Source organism: Bombina bombina, chromosome 6 (genome assembly GCF_027579735.1).
Source record: "Bombina bombina isolate aBomBom1 chromosome 6, aBomBom1.pri, whole genome shotgun sequence".
Classification (NCBI taxonomy): domain Eukaryota; kingdom Metazoa; phylum Chordata; class Amphibia; order Anura; family Bombinatoridae; genus Bombina; species Bombina bombina.
In genome coordinates this window covers 1,021,238,571-1,021,263,675 of record NC_069504.1, presented here as the reverse complement: position 1 = coordinate 1,021,263,675, position 25,105 = coordinate 1,021,238,571, and the positions used below count along the sequence as shown (strand labels likewise).

The following is a 25,105-nucleotide window of genomic DNA, read 5'->3' as shown; positions in this document are numbered from 1 at the left end:
ATTTGCTAAAACAGCATTATAAACCTAATACAAAATCACACAACACAGACTTTACTTGCATTTGTTTGCAAAAAGTTATTTCTATGCATTCCAATCTAGACTGATTTATAGAAAGGAAGATATTGTTCCTTTGAAAGCTGCTCAATAGCTCAGGTCTAGCTAGCTACACTGATTCATTTCAGCCTTCTTGTGTGCTTGGCTGGCATATCTTTGCTGCAACACAAGCGGACAGCTCTACCTACTGGCTATTTTAATAAATGCACTGCCTATCAATAGCAGTCACATGACTGAAAAAAAAGTTTGTTATTCTGAAACGGCGCAAATTGAACCGTTGTAAACCGAGGGCCACCTGTACTTAGAACATATTCCCTTATGTGAAAAACATTGGAACGTGACATATTTACAGTAAATGCATAGTTAAACACTTTATTAAAAATGAATATTGCATAAATATGATTTTACATTTTTTCAGCCACTTGACTGCAAAGGGCTCCAATGCACTTATATATATGTCTATATATGTATACATATGTATTTATGTGTTTATATGTGTATATATGTCTGTAAATACATATATACACACATAATTACATAAATACATATGTACACACACACACACACACACATATACCGGTATATGTATTTAGACATTTAGATGTATGTATCTCAGTGTTAAAGCCCGTTGCAGTCCTTTTTTTTTCTTCTTCTAACACCTGAGACCTCAAATCTTAGATCCCTTTTAACTTTTTTATCCTTTTTCTTTTTTACATACTTTTTATAAGACATTGTTATTATGATTGTAAATGTATTTACAATCATGTATTTTTAAATATATTTGTGATGGGTTTTTTTCCCATTTTTTTGTCTCACATAACAGTTACCCAGAGCTCTGAGGTTGCGCTATCCCAACGTGTGTTAAATTCAATTGCACTCAAGCGAACGCGTTTACTTTCAACCTGTAATACACGTGCTTTTTCCGACGCAAGCAAAGAGCTGTAATAATCTACCCCTACTTCTGTTGAATATTGTATATTTTCTACACATCAATGCTGGTGCTGGTCAAATTTTGCTTTGTTCGCTTGGTATTCTTAGTTGAAAGCTAGACCTAGGTAGGCTCATATGCTAATTTCTAAGTCCTTGAAGGCCACCTCTTATCTGAATGCATTTGACAGTTTCTTTTACAGCTAGAAGACATTTGTTCATTAGTGCCATATAGATAACATTGTGCTCACGCCCGTGGAGTTACCTAGCAGTTAGCACTGATTGGCTAAAATTAAAGTCTGTCAAACCAACTGAGATATGTCGGCAGGCTGCAGAGGCTTAGATACAAGGTAATCACTAAGGTAAAAAGTGTATGAATATAACTGTGTTGGTTATGCAAAACTGGGGAATGGGAAATAAAGGGATTTTCTATATTTTTAAACAATAAAAATTCTGGTGTAGACTGAGCCTTTAAAGATTGATTATAGTGGAAAGATGATATGCTATAATTCATAAGGGCATGTAATTTTAACACTAGCGACTCAGTGACCACTAGAAACTAGTGTTTAACTCCTGCAAAGCCTAATTCCTATTAAAGTACCATTCAAGAGCTGCAGGGAAGCGCTGGTACAGAGAGAAAACTGACGCTGGCCCAATCAGCAGCAATAGTCACATAACCCAGCTGTGCAACTGCCGGCAGCTGATTAGGGCAGTTCTCTGTGGCTCCCAAGCGGTATTTTAACTAGGGATTTAACCCTTGGCGGGAGTTAAACATATATTTGCACAGTCGCTAGTGTTAATATTACATGCTCTAAAAAATTAGGTCATGTAATGTGTACACTAATGGTCCTTAAACTGGTTGGATCTCATTTGAGCATATGGCCTGCATTAAAAGGCCATTAAACTACAGTAACAGGGTCACTACTGACCATGCTATTGTTTTTCCTTCTGTACCTGGAGCTGTCTTCAAAATTGTTCTCTTATTTTAACCTCTTACAAATATCAGTTGGTGAATCTCTGCATCTTCACACTGGATGCCGCCATCTTGGAGTTGATATTTGTTATTTAACTTTTAGTTAAGTCTGAACAAATAAACACATAGTGCTGCCACCTTATAAAATTATGTCTGCTGATATATCCCAAAAAGTATGAATCAATTAGCTACAAATCAGGACAGAATTTTGAAATAGACAACTATATATACAAAATAGTATCAAAACTGGCAACATTTTTCCAGACTCATTACCACAAATTTATGTAAATCCCAGGGGAAGGTGATACAATTACCTTTGGTGATAAACACCTGAAGTTAATGAGAAACGTCCAGCATTCCAAATAGATCCCCTTGAATGTTAAATTTTTTTTTGTGTACTCCTAGAGTAACGCAGAAACTCTTTAACCCCTTAGTGACCAGACCAATTTTCAATTTTCTTACCGTCAAGGACCAAGGCTGTTTCTACATTTCTGCGGTGTTTGTATTTAGCTGTAATTTTCCTCTTACTCATTTACTGTACCCACACATATTATAAACTGTTTTTCTTATGGACTTTCTAAAGATACCATTATTTTCATCATTTCATATAATTTACTATAAAAAAAATATATAAAATATGATGAAATCATGAGAAAACTCCACTTTTTCTAACTTTGACCCCCAAAATCTGTTACACATCTAAAACCACCGAAAAACACTCATGCTAAATAGTTTCTAAATTTTGTCCTGAGTTTAGAAATGCCAAATGTTTACATGTTCTTTGCTTTTTTTGCAAGTTATAGGGCAAATATACAAGTAGCACTTTTCTATTTCCAAACCATTTATTTTTTTTCAAAATTAGCGATAGTTACATTGTAACACCGGTATCTGTCAGGAATTCCTGAATAACCCTTCTCATGTATATAACCCTTTTCATCACCAAATGCAATCAAATAAAAACAATTGTTTACTTTTTCACAAACTTTAGGTTTCTCACTGAAATTATTTGCAAACAACTTGTACAATAATGACACAAATGGTTGTAAATGCTTCTCTGGAATCCCCTTTGTTCAGAAATAGCAGACATTTATGGCTTTGGCATTACCTTTTGGTAATTAGAAGGCCGCTAAATGCCGCTGCGCACCACACTTGTATTATGCCCAGCAGTAAAGGGGATAATTAGGGAGCTTGTAGGGTTAATTTTAGCTTTAGTGTAGTGTAGTAGACAACCCAAAGTATTGATCTAGGCCCATTTTGGTATATTTCATGCCACCATTTTACCGCCAAATGCGATTTAATAAAATAAATCATTAACTTTTTCACAAACTTTAGGTTTCTCACTGAAATTATTTACAAACAGCTTGTGCAATTATGGCACATATGGCTGTAAATGCTTCTCTGGGATCCCCTTTGTTCAAAAATAGCAGATATTTATGGCTTTGGCATTGCTTTTTTGTAATTAGAAGGCCGCTAAATGCCGCTGTGCACCACACTTGTAATATGCCCAGCAGTAAAGGAGTTAATTAGGTAGCTTGTAGGGACCTTGTAGGGTTAATTTTAGCTTTAGTGTAGAGATCAGCCTCCCACCTGACACATCCCACCCCCTGATCCCTCCCTGACTGCTCTCAAACAGCTCTCTTCCCTCCCCCACCTCACAATTGTCACTCCCATCTTAAGTACTGGCAGAAAGTCTGCCAGTATAAAAATAAAGGTGTTTTTGTTTGTTTTTTTAAGATTTTTTTTATATATATATATATATATATATTCTCTGAGGTGTAGAATCCCCCATTACCCCCCCAACCTCCCTGATCCCCCCCCCCCCCCAAACAGCTCTCTAAGTCTCCCCCCTCAACCTATTGGCCCCATCTTAGCAACTGGCAGGGTGACCACATTTCCAAACTGCCATTCAGGGACCCCCCCCCCCCTACCCAAAAAAAAAAAAAAAAATATGTTGATACCTTTTTTTTGACAATTTTTTTAAAGGGAAAAAAAAAACAAAAAAAACGTGGTCACTGCATAGCTCCTATATAGCTACCGGGAGATGCTGACTGGTGGGTACGCGCTGTGCACAGCTTGTCTGTAGCTCTAACATGTACACTGGGTACAATGCTTGGGTAATACTATGATACATACCTACAAGATATGAAATACATTATAAAGTGGAACCCTTTCAGAGCATAAGACATAAATAGGCAGATAGCTCCATGATACCTCAGTGAACAAGAGCCATAGGAGAACACAGGGTTTGAAAGAGATTAGTGAATGAGCCGCTCATATGCTCATGCTGTACACACAGATATAGCCTCCTTAACACACCCCCCTTCTCGCACACGAGCACCCTCTGCAGGGGGCTAGCGGCAATGCGGCAAGACACAGTCAGACGGCTGCATTCAAAGAATCCCATTAATGCAGAGCAGATACATTGTAGTGAGCAGGCGGCGGCAGCATGGCTAGTGTGTGTGCGAGGCTGCGCTAAGTGTACCTGGGCTGGGTGTGCTAGAGCAGGGGGACCGGGGGAAGCAGCACAAGGGGATACGGGCATGCAGGTAGCGGATCTTTCTGCTGAGTTACCGGGGTTGTGACAGCACTGGCAGGTGGCTTTCCATTCCGGGACAATGCATAAAGGTGCCCGGGACCTGGGACAGACCTGCAAAATGCGGGACTGTCCCGGGCTATCCGGGACATGTGGTCACCCTATCTGCCAGTACCCAGTTTATAAAAAATGTGCCCCTTTTTTATAAACAAAAAATAAAAAAAAACATTTTCTGTAGTGTAGCTCCCCCCTCCCCTTCCCAGATTCCTTTCACAATTCTTAAAAATCACTCTCCCTCCTTCCCTTTCACTATTGATGTCCCATAGTGTAGTGGTCCCTCCCACCCCCCTGCACACGCTCCCGTCCCCCGTCCCCCACATTCGTGCACGCTGCCGGACCCATCATCCTTACTGACAGGAAATCGGCCCTCTCTGCATCGGTGTGCTTAAAAAGGGTATTGCACGATGCCTCAATATTGAGGCATCGCTACAATACCCTGAAAGCGACTGGAAGCGATCAGGATCTCTTCCACCACTCCAAGCACGTCCTTGGTCATTAATTGACACTTTTTTTGACACAGCCTTCTTCATCTTTCTCCTTGAATCCATAAAAAATCCTTGAATTTTTAAAAAAATAAAATAATATGCTGTAATAAAATAAAGCAAGTCACTTTGCATTTGTAAATTTCCCTTTCATAAAGTGTAAAGTGGGAAACGTATACATAATATTGAGGATCAAGCCCTATCTATTCTTTAGAACCCAAGAAGGAATTTATATACAGAAATATGTAGAATACTTTAAGAAGTTCAGCCAAAATAATATTTTTAGGAGCCTATTGGCACCTTGACTTCTAGGATTTGTCTACCCCTAGTTTAAACCTTGGAAGTAATTTACAGCACTAGAGGAAGCTAATAAAGCACTCACCAGCAATACACAGGTTTTTTTTATTTTATTATTATACTGTATGTAATTCACGGCTTTCAAAGGGACATGAAACACAATTTTACCTTCATGATTAAGATAGAGCATACACTTTTAAACAGCTTTCCAAATTACTTCTATTATCATGTTTGCTTCATTTTTTTAGTATACTTCCTTGAAATAGTAGCAATGCACTACTGGGAGCTAGCTGAGAATATCAGGTGAGCAAATGACAAGAGGCAAATATGTGCAGCCACCAATCAGCAGCTAGATCCCAGTAGTGCATTGCTGCTCTTCCGCCTACCTAGGTATGCTTTCTAACAACAGATATCAAGATAATGAAAGAAATTAGATAAAATAATTGAATTTGTTGCTGCTGTTACAAATTACATGTTTTATCAGAATCATGAAAGAAAGAAATTAGGTTTATGCTCCTTTAGGTTTGGAGAATTAACTTCAACCTTATATTCACCTCTGACAATCACACAGCTATGAACAATTTCACTGACAACCAGATGTTGAATACATCACTTCATTACTCAGTCATATTTATTATTATTATTATTGTTATTATTATTATTATTATTATTATTATTATTTATAAAGGACCAACATATTACACAGCATTAAATTGGTAATTGGCTTCACAACATCTTGAGTTTGAGATACCCACTCTAAATGCAAAATCTGCATTCAGTTTCACAGTGTGACAAACTTGCAGATGAAAACTCAGATGTTTAATTCACAGTAGTTATGAGGGGTACAGTTGTGTATAAGGGGCTTTTCATTGCTTTAATACACCTGCACTTTGTTGGCAATAACATATCATAAATATACTATTAGTATTACAAGATGCCCTCCACAACAATACTGTATAATCATAACTCAGATTTGATCCATAGCATCTCAGTCATGACCTTTAATGTCGTCAAGTTCCGGCCCTTACACACAAAACACATAGGCCTAGATTTGGAGTTTGGCGGTAGCCGTGAAAACCAGCGTTAGAGGCTCCTTTTCAGCCGCGACTTTTCCATACCGCAGATCCCCTTACGTCAATTGCGTATCCTATCTTTTCAATGGGATCTTTCTAACTCCGGTATTTAGAGTCGTGTCTGAAGTGAGCGTTAGAAATCTAACGACAAAACTCCAGCCGCAGAAAAAAGTCAGTAGTTAAGAGCTTTCTGGGCTAACGCTGGTTTATAAAGCTCTTAACTACTGTGCTCTAAAGTACACTAACACCCATAAACTACCTATGTACCCCTAAACCGAGGCCCCCCCCACATCGTCGACCCCTATATTATATTTATTAACCCCTAACCTGCCCCCCACAACATCGCAGCCATCTACCTACAATAATTAACACCTAATCTGCCGACCGCAAAGAGCCGCCACCTACATTATAGCTATGTACCCCTAATCTGCTGCCCCTAACACCGCCGACCCCTATATTATATTTATTAACCCCTAATCTGCCCCCCTCAACGTCGCCTCTACCTGCCTACAATTATTAACCCCTAATCTGCCGAGCGGACCGCATCGCTACTATAATAAAGTTATTAACCCCTAATCCGCCTCACTAACCCTATAATAAATAGTATTAACCCCTAATCTGCCCTCCCTAACATCGCCGACACCTAACTTCAATTATTAACCCCTAATCTGCCGACTGGAGCTCACCGCTATTCTAATAAATGTATTAACCCCTAAAGCTAAGTCTAACCCTAACACTAACACCCCCCTAAATTAAATATAATTTTAATCTAACGAAATTAATTAACTCTTCTTAAATAAATTATTCCTATTTAAAGCTAAATACTTACCTGTAAAATAAATCCTAATATAGCTACAATATAAATTATATTTATATTATAGCTATTTTAGGATTAATATTTATTTCACAGGTAACTTTGTATTTATTTTAACCAGGTACAATAGTTATTAAATAGTTAAGAACTATTTAATAGCTAAAATAGTTAAAATAATTACAAATTTACCTGTAAAATAAATCCTAACCTAAGTTACAATTAAACCTAACACTACACTATCAATAAATTAATTAAATACAATTCCTACAAATAAATACAATGAAATAAAATAACTAAAGTACAAAAAATAAAAAAGAACTAAGTTACAAAAAATATTTTTTTTTTTACAAACATTAGAAAAATATTACAACAATTTTAAACTAATTACACCTACTCTAAGCCCCCTAATAAAATAACAAAGACCCCCAAAATAAAAAAAATGCCCTACCCTATTCTAAATTACTAAAGTTCAAAGCTCTTTTACCTTACCAGCCCTGAACAGGGCCCTTTGCGGGGCATGCCCCAAGAAATTCAGCTCTTTTGCCTGTAAAAAAAACATACAATACCCCCCCCAACATTACAACCCACCACCCACATACCCCTAATCTAACCCAAACCCCCCTTAAATAAACCTAACACTAAGCCCTTGAAGATCTCCCTACCTTGAGTCGTCTTCACCCAGCCGAGCCAAATTCTTCATCCAAGCGGAGCAAGAAGAGGTCCTCCATCCGGTAGAAGTCTTCATCCAAGCGGGGCAAGAAGAGGTCCTCCATCCGGTAGAAGTCTTCATCCAAGCGGGGCAGAAGAGGTTTTCCATCCGATTGAAGTCTTCATCCAAGCGGCATCTTCTATCGTCATCCATCCGGAGCGGAGCGGCAGCATCCTGAAGACCTCCGACGCGGAACATCCATCCTGGCCGACGACTGAACGACGAATGACGGTTCCTTTAAATGACGTCATCCAAGATGGCTTCCCTCGAATTCCGATTGGCTGATAGGATTCTATCAGCCAATCGGAATTAAGGTAGGAATATTCTGATTGGCTGATGGAATCAGCCAATCAGAATCAAGTTCAATCCGATTGGCTGTTCCGATCAGCCAATAGAATGCAAGCTCAATCTGATTGGCTGATTGGATCAGCCAATCGGATTGAACTTGATTCTGATTGGCTGACTCCATCAGCCAATCAGAATATTCCTACCTTAATTCCGATTGGCTGATAGAATCCTATCGGAATTCGAGGGACGGCATCTTGGATGACGTCATTTAAAGGAACCGTCATTCGTCGTTCAGTCGTCGGCCAGGATGGATGTTCCGCGTCGGAGGTCTTCAGGATGCTGCCGCTCCGCTCCGGATGGATGACGATAGAAGATGCCGCTTGGATGAAGACTTCAATCGGATGGAAGACCTCTTCTGCCCCGCTTGGATGAAGACTTCTACCGGATGGAGGACCTCTTCTTGCTCCGCTTGGATGAAGAATTTGGCTCGGCTGGGTGAAGACGACTCAAGGTAGGGAGATCTTCAGGGGCTTAGTGTTAGGTTTATTTAAGGGGGGTTTGGGTTAGATTAGGGGTATGTGGGTTGTAATGTTGGGGGGGGTATTGTATGTTTTTTTTTACAGGCAAAAGAGCTGAACTTCTTGGGGCATGCCCTGCAAAGGGCCCTGTTCAGGGCTGGTAAGGTAAAAGAGCTTTGAACTTTAGTAATTTAGAATAGGGTAGGGCATTTTTTTATTTTGGGGGGCTTTGTTATTTTATTAGGGGGCTTAGAGTAGGTGTAATTAGTTTAAAATTGTTGTAATATATTTCTAATGTTTGTAAATATTTTTTTATTTTTTGTAACTTAGTTCTTTTTTATTTTTTGTACTTTAGTTAGTTTATTTCATTGTATTTATTTGTAGGAATTGTATTTAATTTATTTATTGATAGTGTAGTGTTAGGTTTAATTGTAGATAATTATAGGTATTTTATTTAATTTATTTAGTGATAGTGTAGTGTTAGGTTTAATTGTAACTTAGGTTAGGATTTATTTTACAGGTAAATTTGTAATTATTTTAACTATTTTAGCTATTAAATAGTTCTTAACTATTTAATAGCTATTGTACCTGGTTAAAATAAATACAAAGTTACCTGTAAAATAAATATTAATCCTAAAATAGCTATAATATCATTATAATTTATATTGTAGCTATATTAGGATTTATTTTACAGGTAAGTATTTAGCTTTAAATAGGAATAATTTAATTAAGAAGAGTTAATTAATTTCGTTAGATTAAAATTATATTTAATTTAGGGGGGTGTTAGTGTTAGGGTTAGTCTTAGCTTTAGGGGTTAATACATTTATTAGAATAGCGGTGAACTCCAGTCGGCAGATTAGGGGTTAATAATTGAAGTTAGGTGTCGGCGATGTTAGGGAGGGCAGATTAGGGGTTAATACTATTTATTATAGGGTTAGTGAGGCGGATTAGGGGTTAATAACTTTATAATAATAGCGGTGCGGTCCGCTCGGCAGATTAGGGGTTAATAAGTGTAGGCAGGTGGAGGCGACGTTGTGGGGGGCAGATTAGGGGTTAATAAATATAATATAGGGGTCGGCGGTGTTAGGGGCAGCAGATTAGGGGTACATAGGGATAATGTAAGTAGCGGCGGTTTACGGAACGGCAGATTAGGGGTTAAAAATAATATACAGGGGTCAGCGATAGCGGGGGCGGCAGAATAGGAGTTAATAAGTGTAAGGTATGGGGTGTTTAGACTCGGGGTACATGTTAGAGTGTTAGGTGCAGACGTAGGAAGTGTTTCCCCATAGGAAACAATGGGGCTGCGTTAGGAGCTGAACGCGGCTTTTTTGCAGGTGTTAGGTTTTTTTTCAGCTCAAACAGCCCCATTGTTTCCTATGGGGGAATCGTGCACGAGCACGTTTTTGAGGCTGGCCGCGTCCGTAAGCAACTCTGGTATCGAGAGTTGAAGTTGCGTTAAATATGCTCTACGCTCCTTTTTTGGAGCCTAACGCAGCCATTCTGTGGACTCTCAATACCATAGTTATTTTAAAGGTGCGGCCAGAAAAAAGCGTTAGATACGCGGGTCCTTACCGACAAAACTCTAAATCTAGCCAATAACTAATACTTTTAAAATAAACCAACCCCATAAATAAAAGACAACAGACTTAGCGTTGGTGCAAATTGGCCGCAGCTCCTTTATTTAATAAATAACTTTTAGAAAACTTTAATAACTCAATAAATAACAGTGCAAAATAATTGTAAACACATTACACATAAAACAGCGGTGCTAGTCCATCCTACTTTCTTTGTATATAAATATGGCCGTAACTCCTTTTACTGGACCCAACTGTGCAAGTGATTGGGCCCGTCATCGATAATCCACATAAGTCTCTAAGGAAACCCTTGCCCTTAGAAACCCCCCATCTTGAATTCCCCCCATGGGAATGCAAAATACCACCACACTAACAATTGGCCATAATCTCCTGTAATTTAAGGGCTAGCACCCCCGCCCACCAACTGCGACAACAACATTAAGAATGGCAAAACAAACACACAAAAGAAACAACTGGGGATGGGTGGGAGGGAGATGCTTCTTCCAAATTTGTAATAAAAACTGTTGGCTATCCCGCTCAGCCCTAAACTAAATAACCTCCCCACCAGCTCCGCCCCAAGCTCCTCCTATCCAGCCCCCCAGGCCTCTTCCTCCACGGTCAAAGCTCCCTCCGGCTATGCTTTGCACCACCTACAGGAGCCACTTTACCTTTTATGTCATCAAGTTCCGGCCTTTACACACAAAACACATAACTAATACTTTTAAAACAAACCAACCCCATAAATAAAAGACAACAGACTTAGCGTTGGTGCAAATTGGCCGCAGCTCCTTTATTTAATAAATAACTTTTAGAAAACTTTAATAACTCAATAAATAACAGTGCAAAATAATTGTAAACACATTACACATAAAACAGCGGTGCTAGTCCATCCTAATTTCTTTGTATATAAATATGGCCGTAACTCCTTTTACTGGACCCAATCATGCAAGTGATTGGGCCCGTCATTGATAATCCACATAGGTCTCTAAGGAACCCATTGCCCTTAGAAACCCCCCATCTTGAATTCCCCCCATGGGAATGCAAAATACCACCACACTAACAATTGGCCATAATCTCCTGTAATTTAAGGGCTAGCACCCCGCCACCGACTGGCCTGAAACCTCAGCCCAGTCCCGCCAACCCCTCAACTGAACACAAAGCCTCCTTAAAATTGAGGATAAACAACTGCAGACCAAAGTCATTCAAATGCACCCCATCTAGCAAATAGAATTCACCCTTGCCCACCTCAGCCATGTCTGGGTGATGAACCACTGAGCCACCAAGCCTCTGTACAAAGGACCCCATAAGCTTATTAACCTTTCGGCTGCTTTTGTCTAAATGTACCGGGTCCCAAGCCGCCCTCCACACCATTCATGGCAAAATGTCAGACCATACAATCCTTAGAGAAGGGAATAAAAACACCACCCTCCCAATGTCCCTCTTCATGCTTCTCACCAACTCCCTCTGTGGCATAAAACCAAGATCATTACCCCCAGCGTGGATCAATAACACAGTAGGAGGCTGAAAATGTCTGCAGTAATCCACCACCAGAGGCAACAATCTGCCCCAACGAAGACCTTTCACACCGAACCCTTTAACATCACAGCATGACTTGGGAATACCCAACTGCAAGCCATCCACTTTCACCGAAGCTGCTCTTCGGGCCCAATAAATAAAAGAGTGGCCGACCAACCACAAATGTTCCACACCTGTAACACAGAAAATAAATGTAACCACAACACCACACTAAAAACCCAACTCAGGACTGACATACAGGCGGAAACGACCAGATCCCCACCTACCAATGCCCTTAACCGCTGTATCAGATAAACCCCTCATTGTAGCCTCAGTTGCCGCCCCTATACGGAAGGAATGGGTCCCAAAATCCCTAGAATTGAAACCCAAATGACTCAACGACTTTTTAAGAACAGCCCTGAACTGAAATTGAGACAAAGGCCTACCATCCTGATGGACCAACAACGAACCCCCCATCACAGGCCGAACACCTAAATACAACCATAAACAAAGCCATGGACAAACCTCTGAACTGCTGGGAAAAAGGACAGCCATCCTACCCTTTCCCAACTGATCCGTTTTACTCCTCCTCAAAAATATTTCAACCTTGGAATCAAACAATGACACGTCTGCGAAAGCCAAACCACCCATGGAAGCTAAATTTTTACTTACCAACTCCGAAATTCGGAATGCCCCAAAAAAGGCCAAAACAAAAGCAAGACGGAACAAACAGACTTCAAAATCCGATACACATGCTACCTCTAAAATACTATACATACTTCAGCAGCGAAAAAGTAATCGGGCGCCTCCGATCAGGAGGTGACCCTATCAAACCCTTCTTCAAACCCTTCAGCGCTTGCCGGACACAAAAGCCTTTCGTTAAATCTCGCAAACCTAACAGCTTAAAACGGAAGGCTAAGGCCACCAGACGCCTATCCATCGCGGAAGGTGACAAATGTTTGGACCCCCTTTCCCACATCCATTCCAACAACAAACCAGTAAGATCAAATTCCCCTTCATGGACCCCTTTTGCATACAACCTGGACTCCCACTCCCACCACACTCTAGAGTAAGCTGCCCAAGTACCTGGAGCCAGCGAAGCTTTCACCAGTCCAGCCTATCCTCCACCCCAAGCCGCCACAAATAACTTGGGCACAGGCAACCGTTCTTGTCCGCGTGAGGGGCCAATTCCCAGAACCGCTGCCACTGAAAGTGAGAGAGGGAGTCAGCTATAGAATTATAAACACCCGGAATATGTTTAGCCTTAATGCAAACATTCATCTTCAAACATTTCAGAACAAGCAGACACAACAATCTCAATACAGGCAAAGACGAAGCTGATCATTAAAAATATAGTAAAAGATCTTAAAAGATGGCAAAACCTAAATTTAGATTTAACAGGCAGAATCCACGTAATTAAAATGTCTATCCTACCAAAGTTAATATATCCCATTCATATGCTTCCACTAAGAATCCCGGTAAAAGATCTTAAACTGATTGATAAGGTAATAAGAGGTTTTATATGGAAAGGAAAAAAATCAAGAATCAATATTTCTAAGTTACAAATGCCCGCAAAAAAATTGGGTTGGGGGCTTCTGAATATAAAATATTACAACTGGGCGGCATTAGCTAGATATAGTATTGAATGGATAATAGGGTTAGAAAAATACGCTAATATGAAAATAGAGCAAGAACTCATTAAACCCCTATCAATAGCATATCTACCCCATGCAGAAATTTCTGAAATCCCCAAGGATATTAGAGACCATATAGTCTTTCGGGACTCCTTGGCAATATGGAAACTTATAAATAAAACTTTTGGAATAAATTACAAATATTCACGATATATCCCTATCATAGGCAATCCCAAATTTCAAATGGGTAAAAACTACCCATTTTATACATGGGGCAAACATGGAATTAATAAGATAGGAGATCTATTAAGTAGCAATAGTAATGAGATCTATTCACCTCAAGAAATATATGATAAATACAAAGTTAAAGTCGATAATTACATCTATTATTTCCAGATTGAATCATACCTAAAGAAAGTTTTACGAGATTCCAAAAGTAAATGTGTTAAAAACCAAATAATGGAACTTTGTGAGTCGTATGAAAAAGGTAACTATGAATTAACTAATATATATAATAAAATAATCAATATCTCAGTGGAGAGAAATAACATAAAAATAGTGGATAAATTCAATCAGTTAATAGGTATAGAAAGTACAAATGAGCAATTATATTATAGTGTGAAAATAACTAAGCAAACAACTTATGCAAGTGATTTGAGAGAATCACAGTATAGAATTATACACAGGGATTATGTAACATCTACTAAAAGAGCGAAATGGATAAAAGATGAGCCCCCACTCTGCCCAAAATGTTCATATCCATCCCCAGATTTGTCGCACTATTTCTGGGAATGCCCGAGAATTATCCAATTTTGGTCCCAGGTAGAATACTGGATATAGAATATAATTGGAATAAATATTAAAATCGATAAACAAACAATCTTTCTACTCCAAAACAAAAATCAAAAGGCTAATCAATATAAACTATTCATTGCTATGGTAATAATTTTAGCTAGGAAGATAATTACAAACTTATGGACAGATAGAAAGCATCCATCTATTGGTAACTTAAAGAAAAAATTATGGCAACAACTATTAATAGAAAAATATGATGCTGTTGCTGACATCAAGACGAGGAAAATAACATTCATGAATAAATGGGAAAAATATATAAAGACATTAAACCTAGAAACTCAGAATCTGATATATAAAGGTACAATAACAAACAATTAGTAAATATAATGAGACATAATCTAATCTCTGTCTAAAGGATAGTAAGTGTGATTAATTGACATTTCAGCTCATCCATAGGTCTTCTCTTCTTCTTCTCCTGTTTTTCTTTGGTTGTTTATATATGAAAATGTAAAATCTCTTTCCAAGGGTCTTAATATTTGTGTCCCCAGAAATTGTATAAACGGAATATATTAAGTGTAATTAATGTACTTTTATTATATGTAAATTCTTTTTTTTTGTATCATTAACAAAGATAATAAAAAAAAAAAAAATCCGATACACATGCTACCTCTAAAATACTATACATACTTCAGCAGCGAAAAAGTAATCGGGCGCCTCCGATCAGGAGGTGACCCTATCAAACCCTTCTTCAAACCCTTCAGCACTTGCCGGACACAAAAGCCTTTCGTTAAATCTCGCAAACCTAACAGCTTAAAACGGAAGGCTAAGGCCACCAGACGCCTATCCATCACGGAAGGTGACAAATGTTTGGACCCCCTTTCCCACATCCATTCCAACAACAAACCAGTAAGATCAAATTCCCCTTCATGGACCCCTTTTGCATACAACCTGGACTCCCACTCCCACCACACTCTAGAGTAAGCTGCCCAAGTACCTGGAGCCAGCGAAGCTTTCACCAGTCCAGCCTATCCTCCACCCCAAGCCGCCACAAATAACTTGGGCACAGGCAACCGTTCTTGTCCGCGTGAGGGGCCAATTCCCAGAACCGCTGCCACTGAAAGTGAGAGAGGGAGTCAGCTATAGAATTATAAACACCCGGAATATGTTTAGCCTTAATGCAAACATTCATCTTCAAACATTTCAGAACAAGCAGACACAACAATCTCAATACAGGCAAAGACGAAGCTGTCAATGTATTCAGAGCGTACACAACTCCCATATTATCCGTCGAAAACACCACCGACTGATTACACAAGTCAGCCTCCCAAACAAACAGGGCAACCACAATTAGGAACAACTCCAAAAAAAACTAGTTTTTGACCAAACCCAGCTCAGACCAATCTGCCGGCCACTCAGGAGCACACCAATGGCCCATAAAATAGGCCCCAATACCACAACCACCAGCTGCATCAGTCATCAGCCCCAACTCCTCGTTAGACACCCTAACTGCCTGAATCAACGCTGATCCGTTAAAACCCAACAAAAAACACCTCCAAACCCTCAAGTCATCCTTTAGCTACCTGGACAGTCGCACAAAATGGTGCGGTTTCACAATACCCGCCGTAGCCAATATATGAAAATGTAAAATCTCTTTCCAAGGGTCTTAATATTTGTGTCCCCAGAAATTGTATAAACGGAATATATTAAGTGTAATTAATGTACTTTTATTATATGTAAATTCTTTTTTTTTGTATCATTAATAAAGATAATAAAAAAAAAAAAAAAAATCCGATACACATGCTACCTCTAAAATACTATACATACTTCAGCAGCGAAAAAGTAATCGGGCGCCTCCGATCAGGAGGTGACCCTATCAAACCCTTCTTCAAACCCTTCAGCACTTGCCGGACACAAAAGCCTTTCGTTAAATCTCGCAAACCTAACAGCTTAAAACGGAAGGCTAAGGCCACCAGACGCCTATCCATCGCGGAAGGTGACAAATGTTTGGACCCCCTTTCCCACATCCATTCCAACAACAAACCAGTAAGATCAAATTCCCCTTCATGGACCCCTTTTGCATACAACCTGGACTCCCACTCCCACCACACTCTAGAGTAAGCTGCCCAAGTACCTGGAGCCAGCGAAGCTTTCACCAGTCCAGCCTATCCTCCACCCCAAGCCGCCACAAATAACTTGGGCACAGGCAACCGTTCTTGTCCGCGTGAGGGGCCAATTCCCAGAACCGCTGCCACTGAAAGTGAGAGAGGGAGTCAGCTATAGAATTATAAACACCCGGAATATGTTTAGCCTTAATGCAAACATTCATCTTCAAACATTTCAGAACAAGCAGACACAACAATCTCAATACAGGCAAAGACGAAGCTGTCAATGTATTCAGAGCGTACACAACTCCCATATTATCCGTCGAAAACACCACCGACTGATTACACAAGTCAGCCTCCCAAACAAACAGGGCAACCACAATTAGGAACAACTCCAAAAAAAACTAGTTTTTGACCAAACCCAGCTCAGACCAATCTGCCGGCCACTCAGGAGCACACCAATGGCCCATAAAATAGGCCCCAATACCACAACCACCAGCTGCATCAGTCATCAGCCCCAACTCCTCGTTAGACACCCTAACTGCCTGAATCAACGCTGATCCGTTAAAACCCAACAAAAAACACCTCCAAACCCTCAAGTCATCCTTTAGCTACCTGGACAGTCGCACAAAATGGTGCGGTTTCACAATACCCGCCGTAGCCAATGATAACCTCCTGCAAAAAACCCTCCCAATTGGGATGATTCTGCACGCAAAGTTAAACTTGCCCACCAAAGATTGGAGCTCACGGAGCGTAACCTTTTTTGCCAACAAAGAGCGGTCAATAACATCCAGCAGGTCAGCAACATTGTCACTGGGAAGCCTACATTCCATGGTAACCGAATCAATTTTAATGCCCAAAAAATCGATTGATGTAACAGGTCCCTCGGATTTTTCAAGTGCAATGGACACACCAAAATCAGATGCCACCTGATAGCACACATCCCTTAAAAGCTTACAAGCCCCCGAACCAGCGGGACCCACAAACAAAAAATCGTCAAGGTAGTAAACCATTGACGAAAGGCCCTACCATTCCGTGACAACCCATTCAAGGAATGTGCTAAATTGCTCAAAGAACGAACACAAAATGGAGCAGCCCATGGGCAAGCACAGGTCAACATAGTATGAGCCCTCCACACAACAACCCAAAAAGTGGTGCAAAGTCTGGTGCACAGGCAACAGACTAAAAGCTTCAATGTCAATTTTTGCTAACAAGGCCGAAGGACCAGCCTCCCTCACCAAGCTAACTGCCTGATCAAAAGACGCATATTTGACAGATGACAATTCTGGCGGGATACCATCATTAACTGATCCCCCTTTAGGAAAAGATAAATGAGGATTAGCCTGAACTCCAGGCTAAGTTTGTCAAGGACTACCCCCGGCCACAAGCGAGCTGACTTCAAATTACCTTGAAACACCCCACTACCCCCTTGTGACGGGATCTCAAAACCAAACTGAAAACCATTGTACAATAAAGCCGCCCTCTCCCGACAACCCCGCCGTCTAGCGTACAGGGCGAGCCAAGGCTCCATTGCGCCGAGCTTCACCGGAGTCACCCCCTTTTTCAGACGCATCACCGACTCCGCCTGTCATACCTTTACGGAAACACTTCGCATAGGGGTGGGAGCCCCCACACCCAGAGCATTCGTGTTTAAACTTGCACGCGGAACCCCACTTACAAAATTTTTCGTTAAATGCAAAGCAGTACCCTTTCTTAACCGATGACGGAGACCCACTGACGGAAGAGCAACCGGCTCCTGACCAAAAGGACTGCGAAGCTCTCAAAGGTGTCATTATTTTGCTGCTCATCGTATGACCACGTAACAGGGGAAGAAGTTTGGCGGCCATATCTGCCGTTGTTAATTAAATGTTAATTGAAGATTAGTCACCTAACGTTAGTGTTATTGAAGATAGGATGCGGTGCAGGCTCTTTTTTTTTGCTTGATCTAAGGTATGGGATAACGTTTTCATCTGTGTTGACTGTCCCTTTAAATATACATTTATTTTATTTAGATGTCACTGGACAGTTAGTTAAAACACCAGAAGCCAAGTAACCCTATATACTGTATATAAAATGCTAAAGATTTAGGTGCCAGTAGATAAGCAGTAAATGGAAGCATTTAGTTACATACATTTTGTTACATAGGTACGAGTAATAAAACACAAGATCCTACAAGGCATCAAACTAAAAAAGAGCCATTATATGATATTACTTTACCATAGAAAATGAACTTGCTTTAAGCTGAGAACTGCAAATTCCCTCCTATTGTCTTAATAGTAAACCTGTTCTATCCCCTTTTGCTATTAACATATCTTCAGACAGAAACCTTATATCCCGAACTTAATCCTCCTCCATAGAAACTGCTTCAGTCATCACCACCACAATACAGGGAACCAAATCTACCTCCACAAGGTGATTTGATTTCTACTACTCATTACCAAGTGCTGACATCACACTAGACCTTCCAGAGCACAACTAAGAAACATGCAAAACTAGATTAAAGTCTACACTGACAAAACAGTTATAGGTCCTGTGTGTTCAGTAACCTATAAATAAATTCCAGTGGAACTAAGAATAGAAATAAAAACATAGCAGACAGACAAGGAAAACATTCAACACCCATTATGTTTTTTTGTTTTTCTTGCATAAGAGGTGAAAGAAAAAACCTAAATAAACTTACATACCTGAACACAGATCAGGCCTACTGCTAGTGTATTATATTCCCATGAATATAGTGGTTTTATGTTTACAAGTGATCAATAAATCCTGGACAGGAACATATAAGTGAACAGACACTTTGGACACTTTTATTGCAAAAGAATTTAAAGGATACCCTGGTGCAAAAAGAAAATGTTCTATTTTATTTTACCATATCCTCATTTGGAGCAGAATGGGGGTGTTCTGGGAGTGAAGGTAATCTAGGCTGGAAATATTCTAAAAGAAATCTATCTAATCAGTGAATTCTCTGAAGAACAATGTATCTTGCAATGGGTTGTGTACTGCTCACATAAAAAAGACCTAATTTAAAAATCGTATGAAATGAGTAAATTAAATACTGAAATAAAAAGATGCACAAAAAATGTATTGTTAAATCACATTAAAATCGTAAACAAAACTGTTCAGCAAAAAAACTATTTTATGGAAAAATGTAACTTTGTATTGAAATTAAAAGGAAAAAACATCTTAATGCAAACAGTAGAAATCATAAAAAAATACAATGCACATGTAAAATACACTGTGAATTTCTTTCTATATAAGTACGACATTCAATGCTAATCATTTTCCGTATTGTAAAATTAGTTAGTTGGGTTTGAACAGGTGCATTACATAGACAAAGCTGAAAGTTGTCTGCGAGGTCTTAGCGTATTTTAAACATATTCCCCCTGCAGATCTTGATGTTTTATCTCTCAGGGCACTATCAAAAAACTTTTTTGTCCATTATATTGCAAGGAACACATCCAGAACCTGTATAGTGACTAGCAAGATTAGCAGATCTAAAGCTAAAAAGTGACCTTGCATTACTGACAAGCCCTCTTAGGTAATCTCACCAGAGCAGGGATCTTTAGATCATTGGGCCCTCAATCTGAAAATAGGCAAAATTGTGTCAAAATATAAGAAACGCCCTAATAGAAAGACAAATTAATACAAAATAGAGGTGATTGTAAGATACTGTACTCTGAAAACAGGTTTCATATTGGCCACAGCATTTAATTTTTAAAGTGTGCCCCCTGCCCCCATCACTCTCTCCAGTAAAGTTTCTCTTTATAACAAACTTTATTATTCTCTATAGGGGGCATCTCACAACTCGCAGGGACAGACCCTTATATAAAAAGATTTTTTTAATTACAACAAAGTTCCAGTCGGCAAATTTTAGATAACTAGGCCTATTTGAAGGAGTTAAAATTTAGTATAAAAATGAAACAGAGCGTTTTATTTTTTAATTAGAATACTTATGTTACTGTTATAACACTACTTTTAAGAAGAGTAGGTGACAGAAACATATTTTTAAGACACGTGCCTAACAGTGAATTTTAAAACAGCTGCAATTCTGACATCTACTTCATTTTCTAACATAAGTAGTTGATATGTGAAGCGGCGGATTCATTTTTAGGAACAAATATTCGGAAAAATTAGTTTTCCAAATATTCGCCTGCTGCACTATTCAGTATTAATTTAGTTTAAAAAACAAAACGAATACTGAAAATTCGGGGAACATTTTAATTAAAACAAATGTAAATGTTCCTTTGCTATAGGTAAAATGTTCACTTGTAACTTTATACTTACCTATAGCACGCTGGAGAACTGCGCTAATCCCGGCGCTTCTTCACAGAGCCCCAGGCCGCACTTACAGAAATCTTAAAGGTAAATATTTAACCTTTTAAAGCTAATTTAAAGGAAATTAATGCATACTAATGAATTTCTTTAGTATTTGTTCATTTTCTTTAAATTAGTGCATTCGTTCAGATATTCGTTTTGTGAAATATATCCTACCCTACTGGGAGCTAGCTTGTGTTTAGTGGCTACAAACATGTCTCTTGTAATTGTCTCACCAGATATTTTCAGTTAGCTCTCAGTAGTGCACTGCTGCTCTGGAGCTGACTTTAACCCTTTGAGTGCTAATGACGGCTCTGAGCCGTCACAGAGTTTCTCACTCTGGTGCTAATGACGGCTCAGAGCCTCCATGAGCACTCTCCCACCTTGAGGGAGATCTGGGGGCTCCTACCCCGGCGATCATGCCTGTAGAGTGACAGGCATCGCCGGGGCTTCACGTGATGCGCAGTGACATCACGCTCAATGACATGATGACGTCACCGCGCAACTTTATTTATACTTAACAATGTTAAGTATAGGAGGAGGGGTCATGCTGCTTAGAACCCTGTATCTCAGGCATCTAAGCAGCTGCAGACCCCCAAGACCCACTGTTGGAAAGGTAATCTCTTAACCTTTCAGTGTAAGTCTTGGGGGTCTGTAAAAAAAAAAAAAAAGCACCCAGGTGGGAAAGTGATTAGCACTCAAAGGGTTAAAGGGACATAAACCCCAATTTTTTTCATTCATGAATCTGCTAAAGCATACAATTTTAAATAATTTTCCAGTTAACTTCTATTATGACATTAGTTTCAGTCTTCAACAAAGGTATCCTTTGTTGAAGGAGCAGCAATGCACTACTGGGAGCTAGCTGAACACATTTGTGAGCAAACAACAAGAAGCATTAAGGCGTAGCTACCAATCATCAGCTTGCTTCCAGTAAAGCATTACCATCCCTGAATCTACCTAGGTTTTCTTTTCAACAAATGATACCAAGAAAACCCAGCAAATTAAATAATGCAAGTAAATTGGAAAATTGTTTAAAACTTTATGTTCTGTCTGAATCATGAAAGGAAAATGTTGGGTTTCATCTCCCTTTAACTGGGTTTAATCTCTTTGCAAGGGTTAAAGGCACACTCAAGTCAAAATAAACTTTTATGATTCAGACAGAGCAGCACTTTCCAATTTACTTCCATTATCAAATTTGACTCAGTCTTTTTATATTCACACTTTCCTACTGAGCATGTGCACAAGCATACAGGGTTTACGTATGTATACTAGTTTGTGATTGGCTGATGTCTGTCACAAGATACAGGGGGCAGGGAAATGGGAGAAAAAATAAATTTGTCAGAAAAAAAATCTGCTTATTTGAAATTCAGAGTAGGAGGCCGAATTATCAAGTGTCTGTCGGACCTGATCCAACAGTGCGGATCAGGTCCGACAAACATCGCTGAATGCGGAGAGCCGATTTAGCATTGCACCAGCAGCTCACAAGAGCTGCTGGTGCAACGCCGCCCCCTGCAGACTCGCGGCCAATTGGTCGCCAGCAGGGAGGTGTCAATCAACCCGATCGTACTCGATCGGGTTGAATTGTGGCGATTCCTGTCCGCCTCATCAGAGCAGGCGCACAGGGTTATGGAGCAGCGGTCTTTAGACCGCTTCTCCATAACGTGTTTCTGGCGAGTCTGAAGACTCGCCAGAAACACGGGCCGTCAAGCTCCATTCGGAGCTTTATAGATAGGCCCCTAGGTGTTAAATCATTGTCTTTTTTTATGCACTTGTTAATTATGCAATTCTACTGCATTAAATGGTCCTTTAACACACAATTATATACAAGTAAATGTACAATAACAAAATACACATTTTCTTTTTTCAGTTTTATATCAATTTAAAATCATTCCATTCAGGGTGTCCTTAAAGGGACACTGAACCCAAATTTTTTTCTTTCGTGATTTAGATAGAGCATGCAATTTTAAGCAACTTTCTAATTTACACCTATTATCAAATTGTATTCATTCTCTTGGTATGTTTATTTGAAAAGCAAGAATGTAAGTTTAGATGCTGGCCCATTTTTGGTGAACAACCTGGGTTGTCCTTGCTGATTGGACAGCAGCAATAAACAAGTGCTGTCCATGGTTCTGAACCAACACTTTGCTGTCTCCTTAGCATAGATGCCTTCTTTTTCAAATAAAGATAGCAAGAGAATGAAGAAAAATGATAATAGACGTAAATTAGAAAGTTGCTTAAAATTGCATGCTCTATCTGAATCACGATAGAAAAAATTTGGGGTCAGTGTCCCTTTAAATTTGAATAATTGTGGAATTGAACAATCAAAAGCAGAACATAAAAACAAAACAATGGATTTCTCTGGTTGACACAGATTTCTTTTGTAACTTTCTTTCTGCTCATTGCTTTACTAAGATCCTCTTAAAATGTTCAGTAAATGATGTTACAAGCGGAAAATCAGGTTTTTAAACTACCTGCAAGTGCATGCAAAGAAGGAAACCAGAAAGCATTTCTACCAGCTTTATACAAATTTAACACAAACAACAAACCCACAAGCAGAAAGCAAATAAAAATGAAAACAATGTGCAAAAATTAAATATGAAAGTTTTTAAAGCCAGGCTGCAGTCTGTTGTGTGATAAAAATATTAAGATTCCAATAGGACAGCAAATGTATCAAAACTGTAAAACATTTATCAGAAAATGTTCTGTCAAGCAAAAATAATCCAGAAAAAAGTGTAATGTGTATGGAACACGAATCCTTTAAATCCTTCCATATTGTTATAGAGACTGGTGGAATCTGAAGTAAAACGTTCCTAGGATGACTCTGTGCATCTTCTGTGTCAGATGCAAAGAAACTTAGTGGACTATTATAGTGGGAAGCAATTATGCTTTATTTTGTTAGAGCATGCCATTTTAACACTAGCCACTCTGTAATGCTATGTGTTTAACTCCTGATAGAAATCTATTTAACGCCTGCAAGTTAGTTAAGCACATAGTTAAAGTGCTACTTGGGAGCCACAGAGTAATGCTGGTCAGAGCAGAAACTTCCACTGAGTAAATAATCAGCACTAGTTATATAGCAGTGTCATATGGCTAGCACTGGTGGTGATTGGGTCAATGGCAGTTTCCACTCAGGACTAGCAGTTCCCTGCTGTTCTCAAACGATTACACGGTCTAACAAATTAAAGCATGTCACTATAATGATCCATTTATTAAAAAAAAGTCAGTGTATATTAAACCCAGATCAACAATAACATAAAACAATGTGCAACACATGTAAAGCATACTTGTCATCCTATAAGAGTCAGTGCAATACACCTTCCAAAACAGGAAGGGAAAGAAATGACTTCAACATCTGTTCACGGTATAGTTGAGCACTGACCTACACCCTAAGTATAGAAACAAAATCACACACATTTTACAAAACATGATTTGCACAACTTATATTTGCTGTTACTTACTGGAATAGTGAGAAGCTTTACTGTTTCTAGTTTGTCTTTAGTCCTCAGATATAAATTGCATCCACATCTGTTAGAACTGTAGGTATCAGCCAAATGCTTACAGTCATCAGTAAAGGATTGTTTATAACTTCAGTTAAAATTCTCCCACAACTGCTTTCTCTTGTGCAGACAGTGTGGGAGGTTACTAAATGGGAGTGTCAGGTCAGACCTACCCTAAGGAGGAACCTGTAAACTAAGGAAGCTAAAGACACCACCAAGACGTGCCACCTTTTGTTCAGTAACACAGCAATACACCCGGTCCATTTCATTCACACAGTTTAGCACTTAAAGAATACATTGGATTGTAATACAGTTTAGCACTTAAAGAATACATTGGATTGTAATTCCAAATAATATGTAATTATTGTAATACCAAATACACGTATTATTTATTTTACTGTAACATTCTTTACTTGTTGTTTGTACAAAAACGGTACCTTTCCCACTCTCAGTAAAGAGGCCAAAAAAGTAAATTCTATAAACTACAATTCTTTTAAATTACTGCAAAATGACATAAACCAGCTACATACTAGAAAGGGTTTGATGAGAGCAGTGGGAAACATATTTACAGTTAAAGGGACACGAAACCCACATTTTTTTCTTTCATGATTTAGAAAGAGTATGCAATTTTAAACATCTTTGTAATTTACTTTGATTATCTAATTTGCGCCATTCTCTAGATATACTTTGCTGAAAAGCATATCTAGATAGACTTAATAGCCACTGATTGGTTGCTGCACATAGAAGCCTTGTGTGATTGGTTCACCCATGTGCATTGCTATTTCTTCAATAAAGGATATTTAAAGAATGAAGCAAATTAGATAATAGAAGTAAATTGAAATGTTATTTAAAATTGTATTCTCTACTTAAATCATGAAAGAACATTTTTTGAGTTTAGTGTCCCTTTAACCCTAATTGGACACAATTAAGGGAGCTAAAATAAAAA

At 39.0% G+C, this 25,105-nt stretch overlaps 1 protein-coding gene across 1 annotated transcript in view; it reads right to left on the bottom strand.

Moving 5' to 3' along the window:
* CRACR2A (calcium release activated channel regulator 2A) overlaps positions 1-24,292 on the bottom strand; it is a 499,417-nt gene extending 475,125 nt beyond the window's left edge. Inside the window, exon 1 of the mRNA XM_053718747.1 lies at positions 24,121-24,292. The gene's annotated coding sequence lies outside the window, so the exon portion shown is untranslated. The remainder of the gene's footprint in view (positions 1-24,120) is intronic.
* Positions 24,293-25,105: the final 813 nt, after the last annotated feature.